The 16,197-nt window shown below is 41.5% G+C and overlaps 1 long non-coding RNA gene across 1 annotated transcript in view; it reads right to left on the bottom strand.

Moving 5' to 3' along the window:
* Positions 1-16,197, bottom strand: part of LOC140463422 (uncharacterized) — a 44,065-nt gene that overhangs the window by 12,280 nt on the left and 15,588 nt on the right. Inside the window, exons 2-3 of the long non-coding RNA XR_011954677.1 lie at positions 9,533-9,766; positions 8,671-8,780 (exon numbers count right to left, since the gene is read on the bottom strand). This is a non-coding gene — a long non-coding RNA (uncharacterized lncRNA). The remainder of the gene's footprint in view (positions 1-8,670; positions 8,781-9,532; positions 9,767-16,197) is intronic.

The following is a 16,197-nucleotide window of genomic DNA, read 5'->3' as shown; positions in this document are numbered from 1 at the left end:
CTGTGTTGCTATTCCTAGCTCCTAACTCCTTATGAAGCCAAAATTGACTCGATATTTGGTTACTACTCCGTGCCCAGATGTCTGGAGTCAGCATGCATTATTCTGGTCATATTTCAATAAATTTTATCAACAGTCATTTCCTTGAGAGAAAGTGTTAAGCACGCCGGACTAAAATTTAAATTCATAAAAGTTGTGGAAACTTCTTCAGTATTACTGACATTTTCCTGAAAAAAAACCCACTGCTTTTTCCCTTTTTATTTGTATCAGGCAAAAAGTAAGCCTCTGCACAAAAGCTTAATGTCAAGCACAGTAAAGGTATGCAGATAATGGTTTTAGAAATCTGTTTTACTGTTGTTTTCTTCCTTGTGTGCAGTAGTGTGATAACAGAGCAATTTTGCCTATTGGGTTAATTAAAAGCCTGACATCCAAAGAATCATAGAGGTTTGCAGACCTCAGGAGGCTATTTAGCTCATTGCATTTCTGATGCTTCTTTGTTGGAGCAATCCAACATTACTCTCTATTTATTTGTATCTTTGACTGCTTCAAGTATGTATTTACTTTTTCCTATGATAGACGCAATAGTTTATACTTTGCATAATACTCCATGATCCAATAATCCTCAATAAAGAAATTTACCCTAATCTTATACTCCTTTTGTGTGGTGCTTTGAACAGAGGAAATGACCTCTCAAAGTACAGAGGATGAGAACAAGGTGTTTAGGCCTGACGAGGGATACCTCTACTTCTCACAAAAATAATTTCCTTTGTCTTGTTAAGAAATCTCCAGTAGTTTCTTTAAAGTGTATGGAGATGATAAATCACAACATCGAATTATTACACCGAATGCCAAAATTTCTTCAGACAAGTAGGCAATTGCAAGTTGTATTTCTCCCTACCAGGACACATGATGAGAAAATTTGGCCCTATGGATTGGTACTTTTAAATTGGGTTGGTACTTTTAAAGACTTTAGAGTTCTGACTTATAAAAAGGTTGTTTTACCCAGTTCCTGAAGAGGCCAACCCCTAAATTAAACATCAAATAAAAATATCCATCCAGAAGGCTTATTCAATAAATACAAATTATTGATTTATTATAAACCAAAACATATTCAATGAAGATGCAAAACTGGTTAACTTTAGTTTGTACAGGTAGGTCTTCTTTAAAGTGAAGGTTAAAAGCCCACATCATAGAAATATCGCGCTTTAGAAACAGCACTTAAAGTGTTGGCAGTGTAATTGCATTACAGCCAACACATGTTTTAAAAGTTCACGCTTTAGTAACAGTGTCCCCAGTTCATCAATTGTGTAACAGCTAAATCTCGTAAATTAAGTACGCGTTATAGCAGAACAGCTTGTAGTATAAAAATATAAATGTTTACCTTTCTAGGTTCCAACATACATGATAAAAGAAAACAAAAGTAGATTTATCAGCAGAGATTCACTTCAATCAAATATGTACCTTTGCCCAATTACGTCATGGTTCTTGACGGCAAAAAGGATACAGTTTGAGATGCTCAGATGGCCATTGGTCTGACTTTTTGGCATGCAGCATGAGTGTTGCTGAACACATAAGGTTGTCCTTGAGGACCTTGCTGGATGCAATAGTTGAGGAAAGAAAATAGACAAACTCTTCCAGAAGTTTCTTATGCAAAATCAATTGGACACAGGCTCCAGGTACCACACTGGACCCATAACAATGGTTTTATTTCAGAAAAAGTAGAGCTGACTGGGCAGCCTCTTTCTTTCAGTAGGCTTCTCCCCAAGTGTTCCAAACAATGTCTGGGCTATAAATTAATGCTACGTATTAGCTATTAGTTACATAACATCCATGGCATCACAGCCAAGCCAAATTCCATATATCTTCCAGAAAATAGCAAAGGGGAGCCAAAATTTATTATCAGCTATTGAAGAGGTGTTGATCTGAATACGATAATCACCATGTCTCAAATGTTGCCCTGCCCAATTATTTCACGTGAACTATCAATCTTTGTATCAGTAAGCCAAATTCAACATTTTGACAATTCAGAACCTTAATGACTTCCCTTGAACTACTCACCACTCCACAGTCGCTTTAAAGCATTGCTTATTACAATGCAACTCATACTTAAAAGTAAGCATGGATAAATGAAAACAGTTTTCTAAATTGAAGCAAATAGTATGGACATTAATCTGCCTCAAGAAATCACAACCACTCTGTAAGTGATTTTCATCCATTAACTGATTAGGCAGTAAGTCTTGGAAGGCACATCAACAATTTCCTGATATGTCTGAACTAGCAAGGCATGTTGCCATTTAGTGTCATTTCAGTAAACCATGTCTTAGCTGTTCCATTTGGTTTCAATTTGTTTTTACACTTGTTAATCACTAAACTAGCAAGCACTCTACTCCCAAACTAAATTGTGGAAGCTCAGGAAGGAGTACGTTGAAAGATTTATAGGTGAAAATGACACAAGGTTTGCAAAGAAGACCCAAAGGTGAGAAGATAAGAGGGTATGCTATGGCACATGGTACATAGGGTTGGAGAAGGTAGTAAGGTGAGCCAGGATTTGAAAAAGCAAGGCAAACTTTGACTACAACAATCTGATAGTGACTGTTCTGAGGAAGGATCACTTGACCCAAAATGTTAACTTTGATATTTCTCCACAAATGCTGCAGATCTGCTGAACTTTTCCAGCAATTTCTGTGTTTGTTTCAAATATTGTGAAGCTGTGTCCTAGACGTGTTGTTGAGGGATCCAGGAACAAGTTTACTTATTAAGGGGTGGAGGAGGATGTTGTAAAAATGGAGACAACCAGTCAAACCAGTATTGATGGTCATGTCAGTGATGCCAGAGATGGCAAAGCCTTGCATGATGGTGGGGAGATGCTGTCAGTTTTGAGAAAACAATATCTGCATTCACTTTGCACTTTCAACTTATTATTTGTAAATGAAATCCCCTTCGCAGGAAATAACTGCTGCAATGATTTAAAATGCTCAGCCTCTACCTGGAAATCTGCCAAATTCTGCTCACAGAGGTTCTTCAGCAATCCAAAATAGCTTCTTAATTCAGTCTCCAAACATATTTAAACATGGTCTTGCTTTCACTAGTATAGCTTTCCATTACAGGTATCCCCGCTTTTCGAATGTATGCTTTACATCAATTTGCTTTTATGAAAGACCTACTTTAGGACCTGGTTTTGCGAACCGAAAGAGGTTTTTTGCTTTCAGCAAGAGTGGCGCTGCCAAGTGCCTTCGCCGGAGACTACATTCAGCATCTCAGCATCAAGCCGCCATAACTCTGAACTGTGTCTGTGAGCATCTGTGCTTTGTCTTAATTTATTTTGTGCATCCATTAGCAAAATGTGTCCTAAAGTATCCTATACGTCCCACCACCCCAACCTCAGACGGCCTTTACTACATGTTAGTGTTAGTTTAGGTGTTATCTATTATTTGGTAAGATTTGGTAGGCTATTGTTTGGTTCTGGGAATGCTCAGAAATTTTTCCCATGTATTGGTGCTGGGTCCACCAGTTTTCTTCATTTATGTAAATAATTTAGATGTGAGCATAAGAGGTATAGTTAGTAAGTTGCAGATGACACCAAAATTGGAGGTATAGTGGACAGCAAAGAAGAATACCTCAGATTACAACAGGATCTGGACCAGATGGGCCAATGGACTGAGAAGTGGCAGATGGAGTTTAATTCAGCTAAATGCGAGGTGCTGTGTTTTGGGAAAGCAAATCTTAGCAGGACTTATACACTTAATGGTAAGGTCCTAGGGAGTGTTGCTGAACAAAGAGACCTTGGAGTGCAGGTTCATAGCTCCTTGAAAGTGGAGTCGCAGGAGGATAGGTAGTGAAGAAGGGGCTTGATATGCTTTCCTTTATCGGTCAAAATACTGCGTACAGGAGTTGGGAGGTCATGTTGTGGCTGTACAGGACATTGGTTACACCACTGTTCGATTATTGCGTGCAATTCTGGTCTCCTTCCTATCGGAAAGATGTTGTGAAACTTGAAAGGGTTCAGAAAAGATTTACAAGAATGTGGTCAGGGTTGGAGGATTTGAGTTATAGGGAGAGGTTGAATACGCTGAGGCTGCATTCCCTCGAGCATCGGAGGCTGAGGGGGTGACCTTATAGAGGTTTACAAAATTATGAGGGGCATGGATAGGATAAATAGACAAAGTCTTTTTTCCCTAAGGTGGGGAGTCTAGAACTAGAGGGCATAGGTTTAGGGTAAAAGGGGAAGGACATAAAAGGGACCTAAGGGGCAACTTTTCACGCAGAGGGTAGTATGTGTATAGAATGAGCTGCCAGAGGAAGTGGTGGAGGCTAGTACAATTGCAACATTTAAAAGGCATTTGGGTGGGTATATGAATAGGAAGGGTTTGGAGGGATATGGGCCGGGTGCTGGCAGGTGGGACTAGATTGGGTTGGGATATCTGGTCAGCATGGACGGGTTGGACCGAAGGGTCTGTTTCCATGCTGTACATCTCTATGACTATATGACTCTGACTCTAAATTAATGGTAATTGCTTATTTGCTTTTCGCCATTTTGGCTTACAAATGGTTTAATTGGAACGCTCTACTTTCAGGTAGCGGGGGACACCTGTACCTTCTTTTCCGGTATCTTTTTCATTGTTCTGATAGCAGCTTTGTTGCCATTAACTGAGATCAAAAATTTACCTAATTCTCCTGAGAGCTATTTTCTTGTCTTTAAAAATATTTTTAGTCTGATTTATCTCTGCAGCTGATGGATTAGCTCATTTACTATTTTTAAAAAAAGTGACTCAACAATGTCCTTTGAAGAGAGAAGGACGCCTGCCAACTTTGCCATGTCTGGCTTACATGTGACTCAGATTCATATCTTAACTGCCTGATGAAGATAACTAGCAAACTTCATCATTCTATCTAAATCACAGTGGAAAAAAGAAATGGCCCACCATCATCTTCTCAAGGCAATTGGGATGGATTTGAAATTCTGGTCTTTCAAGAAACTCCTGTTTTCAGACAATAATATTTTTATTTAAATGAGCACCCCTTTTAATAACAGGAAAATTTATAGCAAATTTTCTATGTTAGCGATCTGAAAAACAAAGACAAGAAATAATTCATGTGGAAAACTTTAATATCCTTCATGATTAAATGCTTAGCAAGTTGGAGAAGATTATATTAGATTCCCTACAGTATGGAAACATGCCCTTTGGTCCAACAAGTCCATACCGACCCTCTGAAGAGTAGCCCACCCAGACCCATTCCCCATATTCACCCCTGACTATGGGCAATTTAGCATGACCAATTCACCTAACCTGCATATCTTTGGATTGTGGGAGGAAACCGGAGCACCCAGAGGAAACCCACGCAGACACGGGGAGAATGTGCAAATTCCACACAGTCAATTACCCAAGGCAGGGATCGAACCTGGGTCCCTGGAGCTGTGAGGCAGCAGTGCTAACCGCTGAACCACCGTGCCGCCCCTGTAGCTCAGGTTGTGGTTCTGGATGTAGGTTTGCTTGCTGAGCTGGAAGGTTCGGTTTCACCGCCATACTAGGTAACATCGCCAGTGAGACTCCAGATGAAGCACTGGTGGTATGGCTCACTTTTTATTTATGGGTTTAGGTTTCCTTGGGTTGGTGACACCATTTCCTATGGTGACATCATTTTCTCTGGTGATGGCATTTCCTGTGGTAATGTCATTTTCTGTTCTTTTTCTCAGGGGGTGGTAGGTGGGATCCAAGTCAATGTGTTTGTTGATAGAGTTCCAGTTGGAATGCCATGCTTCTAGGAATTCTCGTGCATGTCTCTATTTGGCTTGTACTAGGATGGATGTGTTGTCCCAGCCAAAGTAGTGAACTTCATCAACTGTACGTAAAGATACTAGTGAGTGTGGCTCATGTCTTTTTGTGGCTAGTTGATGTTCATGTATCCTGGTGGCTAGTTTTCTGCCTGTTTGTCCAATGTAGTGTTTGTTACAGTTCTTGCAAGGTATTTTGTAAATTACATTAGTTTTGCTTGTTGTCTGTATAGGGACCTTCAAGTTCATTAGCTGCTGTTTTAGTGTGTTGGTGGTTTTATGAACTACCATGATGCCAAGGGGTCTGAGTAGTCTGGCAGTCATTTCCGAGATGCCTTTGATGTAGGGGAGAGTGGCTAGGGTTTCTGGACATGTTTTGTCTGCTTGTTTGGGTTTGTTGCTGAGAAATCGGCAAACTGTGCTCATCAGTTACCCGTTCTTTTTTAATACACTGTATAGATAATTTTCTTCTGCTCTTCATAGTTCCTCTGAGCTGCAGTGTATGGTAGCTCATTGAAATAATGTAGCTTAGTTTGTGGATGTTGAGATGATTGCTTCAGTAGTTTAGTATTTGGTCCGTATGTGTTTGTTTCCTGTAGACGCTGGTTTGAAGATCCTCATTGGCTGTTCGTTCTACTGTGACATCTATGAATGGCCATTTGTTGTTGTTTTCCTCCTCTTTAGTGAATTTTAAGCCAGTAAGGATATTATTGATGGTCTTGAAAATTTCCTCTAATTTGTTTCCTTCAGTGATGATGAAGGTGTCATCCACGTTGTGGACCCAAAGTTTGGGTTGGATGCTTCGCAGAGCTGTTTGTTCGAGTCTCTGCATTACCACCTCTGCTAAGAACCCTGATATCGGAGATCCCATGGGTGTTCCATTTGTCTGTAGGTTTTGTTGTTGAAGGTGAAATGAGTGGTAAGGCATAAGTCCGCTAGCTTGGTGACATTGTCCTTGCTGATGAAGTTGGTGGTGTTTAGTGATGTGTCTTTGGGTTCTTCTAATAGTGTAGTCAGTGTTTCCTTGGCCATGTTGATGTTGATGGACGTGAACAGGGAGCAATCTTCTCAAAACTTGCTAACACTTATGGATGCAATTCACTAAAACCAGCCCAATAATTGGGAACCAATGCCATCAAATAGAATGCCAGTCACGAAGAGCTGTACTTCCTGCATGAATGCCTAAGGAAATAGGTACTACCTAAATGTCTTAAATACAAACCTCCCCTTAACACCCAGCTAGCAAAAAGGATAGCAGAGCAAAATGGCCACAGAATGCTTAGAGAAATGATTAATGATGCCCACAACAGACTCCGTAAATACAACTGGGAAATTTTGCACCAAAATACTTTACTCACTAATGTGATAGACCATAAATGGACAGACAGAGTACAACAAGCTACAGACATTACACAACAACAAACACAGAAAATGAAATAACTAGACCTGCGGGAAAAAACTAGACAAACTTACACAAACTAACAACACCGACAACACAGAAGCATGGATAAAAACTTATCTGACTAATCCTTAACAGACACTGAAAAAGCCAACTTAGCAAGAGGATGAAATTACAACTTTCAGGATGCGGACAAGAAAAACTTCTTAGCAGCATTAGAAACAACACTGAAAGACAATGAACTCACAGAAGAAACCCAGCAAACCATTAGACAGACAGTTGCACCAATATTAAGCAGGAATAAGGAAGGAAACACACTCAATACACAAGAAAGAAAAGCACTAAAAAGACTAAAAAAAGATAAAAACATTGTTATCCTACCTGCAGGCCAAGAACGATTGGCAGCCATTTTAAATCAACGAGACTACATTGAGAAAGTGAGCGCACTGCTTGCAGATACCAACACTTACCAACAAGTGGCGATGGACCCGACCCCACAACCAAAGAACCAAATCACATCCCTACTCAAAAAACTTCAAAAAATGTGGAGAAATAAATAACACCGACTTCCAAAAAATGAAACCAGATTGATCCAACATACCACGCTTCTACGGACTACCCAAAATTCACAAAACAGGAGCCCCCCCTCAGACCCATAGTCCCACTACCTGGAACACCAATTACAGATTGGCCTAGGAGCTACACCAAAGACTAAAACACTGAGTAGACAACTCACACCACTCCATCCACTCCACACACGAATTCCTGAAGACTGTCAAAGATGCTGAAATAGAAGAGGATGAAATAATGGTCTCCTTTGATGTAACAGCCCTGTTCACATCCATTAATATCAACCTGGCCAAGGAAATACTGATTACATTATTAGAAGAACCAAAGACACATAGACCAAACACCACCAACTTCATCAGCAAGGACAATGACATCAAGGTAGTAGACTTATGCCTTACCACCCACTTCACCTTCAACAACAAAACCTACAGACAAACCAATGGAACACCCATGGGATCTCCGATATCAGGGTTCTTAGCAGAGGCAGTAATGCAGAGACTCGAACAAACAGCTCTGCGAAGCATCCAACCCAAACTTTGGGTCCACTACGTGGATGACATCTTTGTCATCACTAAAGGAAACAAATTAGAGGAAATCTTCAAGACCATCAATAATATCCTTACTGGCATAAAATTCACTAAAGAGGAGGAAAACAACAACAAACTGCCATTCATAGATGTCACAGTAGAGCGAACAGCCAATGGGGAACTTCAAACCAACGTCTACAGGAAAACAAAACATACTGACCAAATACTGAACTACAGAGGCAATCATTCCAACACCCACAAATGAAGCTGCATGAGAATATTCAATGAGCCACCACACACTGCAGCAGAGAGGAACTATGAAGAGCAGAGGAAAATCACTTATACAGTGTATTTAAAAAGAACGGGTACCCAACAGTCTGCTGATTTCTCAGCATTAAACTCACCATTAGTCATCTCTCTCTAATGAGAGAGCAGCCTACGGACCTTGGCAATTTTCACTTCCCTGATTCTTCAAGCCACAGCTGGAATAATGTGAAAGTTTTCGGCCTCTTATCTAAGGAGAGATATATGGACATTAGAAGCAGTTCAGAAAAGGTTAACTAGGCTGAAACCGGGTTGGCAGAGACTGTCTTAGCTGGAGAGGTTGAGTAGATTAGGCCTCAGAGAATCTCAGAGGACTTGACAAGGTAGATGTGGAATTTCCCCCTTATGGGAGAGCCTAGAACCAAAGGGTATAATCACAGAATAAAGGGCCATGCATTTAAGAATTTCTTTTCTCAGTGGGTAGTGAATCTATAGGGAGGATTGAGGCTCCTAGTCAATACATAACCTTAATTGAAAGCCAAGCCTGTCTCTTTAGACCTCACAGGTCTGATTCCTGCCCTCTGTTAAATATACAGCAGGGCATGCATTAAGCAAAGTGTGGGATCCTGCCAACTGATGCTATTCAGTGGTATCAACATGGATCTTCAGGTGAACTGCTTCGACTTGCTCTTGTCACTGCAGAGTCGATGAAAGTATTATATTTGGTGATGTTGAAACAGCTAACTGAAGTTGTTAAAATCAGAAGGGAGTGGTTCTGGAAGTGGGGCAGTTTACAAGAGATTGAATGGAATTTGAAGGCTTCTGAGTTGAAACCTTGCTCTCAGTCATTGGGCTATGGCTACATTTCCTCTTTGGCCGTGGCAAAGAAGGAAGTTGGAGCAGAGGCAGCAATGAGGATATTCTGGATACAGAGGAATAAGAAGAAGAGCTCTAAAGAGATAGCCATGTTGATCTATGTATTCTGACAGTATTTATTCCTACCTTCGTCTCAGCTAGGAGCAGTGGCAGTGGTGTCTTTGACTCACCAAGATGGTCACTGAACTGTGTCAACACATACATCTGATTTTGCTGCTGCTGATTTGAACACAGAAGGCATTACCACTGGCTGGCAAGATCTTCATCACCCTCAATTTCTATGCCTCAGAATTCTTCCGGACAGAAGCTGACAGCATTTCATCATCTCTCAATGAGCTCCCCGATGCTCAGACAAATGTGCTGGGGACAAAAGGACAAGAGTTCATTTTCTTTTCTGTATGCAAAGAGAAGCAGGACAGGGTTTTGTCAAGTTAGAGAGATTTGCAATAACATAGGGAGCCATTGACCGTACATACGTGACTCTTCAGGTAACATCTCTCAACAGGACAAGGTGGAAAAATGGCAAAGAGTTACTCTTCCTCAATGTGCAGTTAATGTATGACTATGCATGTAGAGCCAGGTCAGTGAATCCCTATTGCTGGTCCCTACAGTTTTGAGTTGCCACATGATGGTTGACTGTGAGACACATATCTCAACGAGACTAAGTTCACATTGCTGCTGCTATTCTCACACTGCATTTACAACACACAGAGGAGCAGAAGTGAGGCTTTGAACGTACAACATAGAAATGTACAGCACAGGAATGGGCCCTTTGGTCCACGATGTTGTGTCAAACATGATGGCAAAATAAACTGATCCATTCTGCCTGCACTTGGTCCATATCCTTCCATTCCTTGCATGTTCATGTGCTTATCTACAAGCCCTTTTAATGCCCCAATCGTATCTGCCTCCACCACCACCGCTAGCAGTGCATTTCAGACTCCTCTTACTCTGTAAAAACTTGTCCCTCTCGTCTCCTTTGAACTTGCACCCCTCCAACACCAACCTTAAATGCATGCCCCCTACTATTGGACATTTCAACTTTGGGAAAAAGATCCTGACCATCAACCCTATCTATGCATCTCATAATTTTATAGATTTCTACCAGGTCTCCCCCTCAGACTCCATGACTCAAGAGGAAACAACTTGGATTTTGTTAGTTCCTCCCAGGAACAGTTCTTTAGATAGTGACGGACAGACCTAACCCATGATGCCACATAGCCATTTTACATACTAAGTGTGTTTTATCAAAAATTCCAGATTGTGGGGAAGTGTGATTTAGGTTTTAAGGAGAAGTATAAAGCAGGCGTGTCATATCAGCAATTTCAGCACTGCCAGTTGCAAAAGCCTTCATGACTACCATGCCAATGAACTGGATCACTTTCACTGCTAGAAAAGGATGCCATATCTATCCCCACTGTTCTCTGCTGTTATTTCCCAGGTGTGCAAGAGAGTAGGAAGGATGTTACTAAGTGCATTGCAATGAATCAGAGTGTCATGCCATGGTTGAATAGCTGAAAGAATATGTAAGTTGTGAGATTTGGGTGTGATGCATGCAACAATGCAAGTATGCACTGATAAAGTGTGGTCAATAAAAATTAAGTGTAAGCCCTGATTTTTAATCAGTGAATGATGGAGGTGGGGGCCACTGAGCCACATATGAGATTGGATGTGCATTGTATAAGGGTTGGCACTTGAAAATATATTCATTCACCTTAACCACGAATGTGAGGGTATTAAACATTTTCCTCATACTGCAGCCAAGTCCATACTTCTGACAGTGACGTTGAGACATAGGGACAGAAGTAGGCCATTCAGCCCTCGAGTCTGCTCCACCATTCAATGAGATTGTGGCTGATTTTATAATCCTTAACTCCTCTTTCCTGCCTTTTCCCCATCATCTTTGATTCCTTTACTAATTAGAAAACTGCATATCTCAGCCTTGTATATACTTAACTTATACGCTGTGACAAGGAACTCCACAGTTTAACAACTCTGAGGAAAGAAATTCCTCCTCATCTCTGTCATAAATGTCTGACCCCTTAATGTGAGAAAATGGCCTTTAGTCCTACACTCCCCAAGAGGGAACAACGTCTGCTCTTCTACTCTGTCAAGCCCTCTAAGAATCTTGTATGTTTCAATAAGGCCATCTCTCATTCTTCTAAATTCCGACATGTACAGGCCCAACCTAACACTGTAAGATGATTCATCTATCCCGAGTATCAGCCGAGCGAATGTTCTCTGCACTGCATTCAATGCCAGTATATCTTTCCTTCAAAAAGCAGCCCAAAAATGCCAAAATGCTGTCATCATCTATGGCCTTAACAGTATCCAGTGCCTTCAGCAGTTTCTCAATATCATGTGGAGTGAATAGAGTTGGCTGAAAACTAGCATTTGTAATGTGAAGGAACGCAGGAGGAGGCAGAGATGGACCATTCTCAACACTTCTGGCTAAAGTTGGATGTAAATACTTCAGGCTTGCCTTTTGCCCAGCATTGAGGATAGGGATTTGTGGAGCCTCCACCTGCTGTTTATTATTCAAATGGCCACAATCAGTCATGACTGTAAGTGGAAGGATTTCAAAGTTTAGATCTGGTCTGCTGGTTGTGGGATTAGTTAGCCCTGTTGATTGCATTCTGCTTATGCTATTTGACACACAAGTATTCTTGTTTTGTAGCTTCACCAGACAAACATCTCACTTATAGGAATGATTGCTGTTTACTGAGGTAGTATGGGCTGAGGTTAGAAACAGGAAATGAGAGGTCATCCTCTTGGGCGTTTTCTATAGGCCTCTGAATAGTTCCAGAGATGTAGAGGAAATGATAGCAAAGTTGATTCTCGATAGGAGTGAGAGTGACAGGGTAGTTGTTATGGAGGGCTTTAACTTTCCAAATATTGACTGAGAATACTATAGTTCAAATACTTTAGATGGGTCAGTTTTTCTCCAATGTGTGCAGGAAGGTTTCCTGACACAGTATATAATCAGGCCAACAAGGGGCGAGGCCACATTAGACTTGGTACTGGGTAATGAACCAGGCCAGGTGTTAGATTTGGAGGTAGGTGAGCACTTTCGTTACAGTGACCACAATTTGCTTATGTTTAGCGATAGAAAGTGATAGGTATATACTTCAGGGCAAGAGTTATAGCTGAGTGAAAGGCAATTATAATGCAATTAGACAAAATTTAGAATGCATAGGATGGGGAAGGAAACTGGGGGTGGGGGGAGGGCAGGGGGAGGGTGGATGGGCACAATTTAGATATGGAGCATATTCAAGGAACAGCTACTGCTTAGCCTTGATAAGTATGCACCAATCAGGCAAGGAGGAAGTTGTCAAGTGCGGGAGCTGTAATTTACTAAGGAAGTTGAACCTCTTGTCAAAAAGAAGAAGGCTTATGTTAGGATGAGATGTGAAGGCTGATTTAGGGCACTTGAGACTTACAAATAGCCAGCAAGACCTAAAGAGAGAACTAAGAAGATCCAGGAGGGGACATGAGAAGTCATTGGTGGATAGGATCAAGGAAAACCCTAAGGTTTTCTATAGGTATATCAGAAATAAAAGAATGACGAGAGCAAGATTAGGGCTAATCAAGGATAGTAGTCTGAAGATGTGCGTGGAATCAGAGGAGATGGGGAGAGCACTAAATGAATATTTTTTGCCAGTATTCACATGAGAAAAAGACAATGTTGTCGAGGAGAATACTGAGATACAAACTACTAGACTAGACAGGATTGAGGTTCACAATGAGGAGGTGTTAACAAATCCGAGAAAATAGGTAAGTCCCCGGGCCAGATGGGAATTATCCTCGGATTCTCTGGGATGCCAGGGAAGAGATTGCAGAGCCTTTGGCTTTGATCTTTATTAGATTAGATTAGATTACTTACAGTGTGGAAACAGGCCCTTCGGCCCGACAAGTCCACACCGCCCCACCGAAGCGTAACCCACCCATACCCCTACATCTACATCTACCCCTTCCCTAACACTATGGGCAATTTAGCATGGCCAATTCACCTGACCTGCACATCTTTGGACTGTGGGAGGAAACCGGAGCACCCGGAGGAAACCCACGCAGACACGGGGAGAACGTGCAAACTCCACACAGTCAGTCGCCTGAGGCGGGAATTGAACCCGGGTCTCTGGCGCTGTGAGGCAGCAGTGCTAACCACTGTGCCACCATGCCGCCCACAAATGTCATCATTGTCTATAGGAATAGCACCAGAAGACTGGAGGATAACAAATGTTGTTCCCTTATTCAAGAAGGGGAGTAGAGACAACTCTGGTAATTATAGACTAGTGAGCCTTACTTCGGATGTGGGTAAAGTGTTGGAAAAGATTATAAGAGATAGGATTTATAATCGTCTGGAAAGGAATAAGTTGATTAGGAATAGTCAACACAGTTTTGTGAAGGGTATTTCATGCCTCACAAACCTTGAGTTCTTTGAGAATGTAACCAAACAGGTGGATGAGGGTAAAGCGGTTGATGTGGTGTATATGGATTTCAGTAAGGCATTTGATAGGCTTTTGCACAAAATACGGAGGCATGGGATTTCGGGTGATTTAGCGGTTTGGATCAGAAATTGGCTAGCTGAAAGAAGACAGAGGGTGGTGGTTGATGGGGAATGTTTATCCTGGAGTTCAGTTATTAGTTCAGCTACAAGGATCTGTTTTGGGTCCACTGCTGTTTGTCATGTTTATAAATGACCTGGATGAGTGCATAGAAGGATAGGTTAGTAAAGTTGCGGATGACACTAAGGTTGGTAGTTATAGGTAGTGCCATTGTAGGATGTTGTATGTTACAAAGGGACACAGATAAGCTGCAGAGCTGGGCTGAGAGGTGGCAAATAGAATTTAATGGGGAAAAGTGTGAGGTGATTCACTTTGGAAGGAGCAACAGGAATAAAGAGCACTGGGCTAATGGTAAGATTCTTGGTAATGTAGATGAGCAGAGAGATCTTGGTGTCCATGCACATAGACCCCTGAAAGTTGCCACCCAGGTTGATAGGGTTGTTAAGAAGGCATAATGTGTGTTAGCTTTTATTAGTAGAGGGATTGAGTTTCAGAACCATGAGGTCAAGTTACAGCTGTACAAAACTCTGGTGTGGCCGCACTTGGAGTATTGCATACAGTTCTGATCACCACATTATAGAAAGGATGTGGAAGCTTTGGAAAAGGTTCAGAAGAGATTTACTAGAATGTTGCCTGGTATGGAGGAAAGGTTTTATGAGGAAAGGCTGAGGGACTTGAGGCTGTTTTCATTGGAGAGGAGAAGGTGACTTAATTGAGACATATAAGATAATCAGAGGATTAGATAGGGTGGACAGTGAGAGCCTTCTTCCTCGGATGGTAATGGCTTGCATGAGGGGGCATAGCTTTAAATTGAGGGGTGATACATATAGGACAGATGTCAGAGATAGTTTCTTTACTCAGAGAGTAGCAGGGGCATGGAAAGCACTGCCTGCAACAGTAGTAGACACAGCAAATTTAAGGGCATTTAAATGGTCATTGGATAAACATATGGATGAAAATGGTACAATGTAGGTTAGATGGGCTTCAGATTGGTTTTACAGGTTGGTGCAACATTGAGGGCTGAAGGGCCTGTAGTGCGCTGTCATGTTCTATGTTCTATGCTCTTCTGGCATGCCCTCCTACACTCTTCATTGAATCAGGATTTATCCCGACTTGATGTTAATGATAATTAGTGGTATATGGTGAGCCATGAGGTTTCAGATTGTGGTTCACTTCGGGCTCAGCCACATGTTGTAAACATGGAGAAGAGCAGGCAACATGTGTGATGCAAGCAGCATTTTGATTGGGCAAAAGGAAATCAGAAACTGTCATGTCCATTGTTGTGGACCAGATAAAACTGTCTCACTTTATGTTAAAGTTAGCCTAGACGCTAACTTTCTTTCTTATTTTTAAATGGAAGTGTAATGCATATGTTCCGGATGCAATTTGAGTGGTCAGACTACCAAGCTTGCAGCAAAACATACTTTATTCTTACCTCACTGTTAAAATACAAACTAAAGAAAGAAGAATTGAAATAATAACTCGAATGGAAAACTTACCAGAATAACAGATTACTTAAGTATTAAAAAGTAAGGTTCGATCTCATGAAACACAGGGAGAACTAGTCATTTGGATACAGAACTGGCTTGAAGGTAGAAGACAGGGGATGGTGATTAGATTAGATTCCCTACAATGTGGAAACAGGCCTTTGGCCCAACAAGTCCACACTGACCCTCCGAAGAGTAACCCACCCAGACCCATTTCTCTCTAACTAATGCACCTAACACTATGGGCAATTCACCTAACCTGCACATCTTTGGACTGTGGGAGGAAACCGGAGCACCTGGAGGAAACCACACAGACATGGGGAGAATGTGCAAACTTCACACAGACAATCACCCAAGGCTGGAATCGAACCTGGGTCCCTGGTGTTGTGAGGCAGCAGTGCTTACCACTGAGCCACCGTGGTGGTGGAGGGTTGTTTTCTGACTAGAGGCCTGAGACCAATTGAGTGCCACAGGATTGGTGCTGGGTCCACAACATTTCATTATTTATATAAATGATTTGAATATGAACATAAGAGGATATAGTTAGTAAGTTTGCAGATGACACCAAAATTGGAGGTGTAGTGGACATCGAAGAAGGTTACCTCAGATTACAATGGGATCTTGATTAGATGGGCCAATGGGCTGAGAAGTGGCAGATAGTTTAATTTAGATAAATACCAGATGTTACATTTTGGGAAAGCAAATCTTAGCAGGACCTATACACTTAAGGGTAAGGTCC

This window comes from Chiloscyllium punctatum, chromosome 38 (assembly GCF_047496795.1).
Source record: "Chiloscyllium punctatum isolate Juve2018m chromosome 38, sChiPun1.3, whole genome shotgun sequence".
NCBI lineage: Eukaryota > Metazoa > Chordata > Chondrichthyes > Orectolobiformes > Hemiscylliidae > Chiloscyllium > Chiloscyllium punctatum.
This window is presented reverse-complemented; position numbering and strand designations above follow the sequence as displayed.